We start from the raw sequence: 2,500 nt of genomic DNA, 5'->3' as shown, positions 1-2,500 counted from the left end.
ACTCGCCTGGGCAGCTGGTCACATGCGTCGCTCACAGGCATTTTGCAGGCCAGCACCGGCGGATGCACGGGTCAAGCGGGACGGGACGAGCGCAAGGCTTGCTTTTGGTGGCACACGAAAACACGAACCCGAAAAAGGGACATACGCACTGGCGACACGCGCGCCCGTTTCGCCTGCCACCCATGCACACTCGCCTGGGCTGCTGGTCACATGCGTCGCTCATAGGCATTTTGCAGGCCAGCACCGGCGGATGCACGGGTCAAGCGGGACGGGACGAGCGCAGGGCTTGCTTTTGGCGGCACACGAAAACACGAACCCGAAAAAGGCGAAAAAGGGACATACACACTGGCGACACGCACGCCCGTTTCGCCTGCCACCCGTGCACACTCGCCTGGGCTGCTGGTCACGTGCGTCGCTCACAGGCATTTTGCAGGCCAGCACCGGCGGATGCACGGGTCAAGCGGGACGGGACGAGCGCAGGGCTTGCTTTTGGCGGCACACGAAAACACGAACCCGAAAAAGGCGAAAAAGGGACACACGGACAGGCGACACGAAAAAAAAGGGGTCGCCCTACCTAGGTGGGCGCAAAAACCCCGTCGGCCAGGAGGTTTCGCCAAAGTGTCTGTACTGTCACACAGGGTCAATAGCACGGGCATGGCCGGCCGCCGCACGTGCAGCGGCTTACGGACGCACGGTTCGGCGGCACGGGTGCCTGGCGGCTTTAGCACCTTGGGGTGGACAGGCCTGGCGGCAAGGGGGGCTAGGCACCTTGCTGCCAGCCGGCAATGGTGCACGGGGCGGGGCGCCACACAAACACGAAAGAGGGACAAGAGCGGGGCGATGGTCCACAGAGACGAGCCATGCACGGGGCCCGTGATCGCCGACACGCGCGAACGCGGACGCGGACAAGGACAAGGACGCGACGCGCGGCGCGCGTGCGAGGTCAAGAGGGGCGCGCGCACGAAAACGCGAAAAAAGGGGCTAGCGGCCGAGAAACGCGAAAAAAACCGGGTCACCTACCTAGCCGAACGCCTAAAATCGCTTCGGGCAGGAGGTTTCGCCAAAGTGTCTGTACTGTCACACGGTCCGTACGGGCGCAACCCCATCGCGCGCCAGCACCCCTTCCTGGGGGCGCCCGCCCGCCAGGCGCCTGGCGCCCCACGCGCGCGCGCCCGGCGCCTGGCGCCTTGCCCCCCACGCGCGCCCGGCGCCTGGCGCCTGGCGCCTCGCCCCCCACGCGCGCGCCCGGCGCCTGGCGCCTTGCCCCCCACGCGCGCCCGGCGCCTGGCGCCTGGCGCCTCGCCCCCCACGCGCGCGCGCGCGTGGCGCCTTGCGCCTGGCGCCTTGCCTCCGCGCGTGCCTGGCGCCTGGCGCCTTGCCCCCCACGCGCCTGGGCGCCTCTTTTCCGCCTGGGCGCCCTGGCACCTTTCCGCCTGGGCGCCTGTTTTCCGCCTTGGCGCCCTGGCGCCTTTTCGCGTGGGCGCCTCTTTTCCGCCTGGGCGCCATGGCGCCTTTCGGCCTGGGCGACTCTTTTTCGCCTGGGCACCTCTTTTCCGCCTGGGCGCCTCTTTTCCGCCTGGCCAGGGCGCCTCTTTTCCGCCTGGGCGCCATGGCGCCTTTCTGCCTGGGCGCCTCTTTTTCGCCTGGGCGCCTCTTTTCTGCCTGGGCGCCCTGGCGCCTTTTCGCCTGGGCGCCTCTTTCCCACCTGGGCGCCCTGGCGCCTCTTCGCCTGGGCGCCCTGGCGCCTTTTCGCCTGGGCGCCTCTTTTGGCGCCTGGGCGCCTACGCCAGGGCGCCTCTTTTCCGCCTGGGCGCCTCTTTTTCGCCTGGGCGCCTCTTTTCCGCCTGGGTGCCCTGGCGCCATTCCGCCTGGGCGCCTCTTTTCCGCCTGGGCGCCCTGGCGCCTTTTCGCCTGGGTGCCTCTTTTGGCGCCTGGGCGCCTCTTTTCCGCCTGGGCGCCCTGGCGCCTTTTCGCCTGGGTGCCTCTTTTGGCGCCTGGGCGCCTACGCCAGGGCGCCTCTTTTCCGCCAGGGCGCCTCTTTTTCGCCTGGGCGCCTCTTTTCCGCCTGGGCGCCCTGGCGCCTTTTCGCCTGGCGCCTCTTTTGGCGCCTGGGCGCCTACGCCAGGGCGCCTCTTTTCCGCCTGGGCGCCTCTTTTCCGCCTGGGTGCCCTGGCGCCATTCCGCCTGGGCGCCTCTTTTCCGCCTGGGCGCCCTGGCGCCTTTTCGCCTGGGTGCCTCTTTTGGCGCATGGGCGCCTACGCCAGGGCGCCTCTTTTCCGCCTGGGCGCCCTGGCGCCTTTCCGCCTGGGCGCCTCTTTTTCGCCTGGGCGCCTCTTTTCCGCCTGGGCGCCCTGGCGCCATTCCGCCTGGGCGCCTCTTTTCCGCCTGGGCGCCCTGGCGCCTTTTCGCCTGGCGCCTCTTTTGGCGCCTGGGCGCCTACGCCAGGGCGCCTCTTTTCCGCCTGGGCGCCTCTTTTTCGCCTGGGCGCCTCTTTTCCGCC

This window comes from Aristolochia californica, unplaced genomic scaffold (genome assembly GCF_029961685.1).
Source record: "Aristolochia californica isolate CCGP_79_NKW_82.1479 unplaced genomic scaffold, dmAriCali1.0.hap1 SCAF_30, whole genome shotgun sequence".
In the NCBI taxonomy this organism is placed as follows: Eukaryota; Viridiplantae; Streptophyta; class Magnoliopsida; order Piperales; family Aristolochiaceae; genus Aristolochia; species Aristolochia californica.
Note: the sequence above shows the minus strand (reverse complement) of the source record.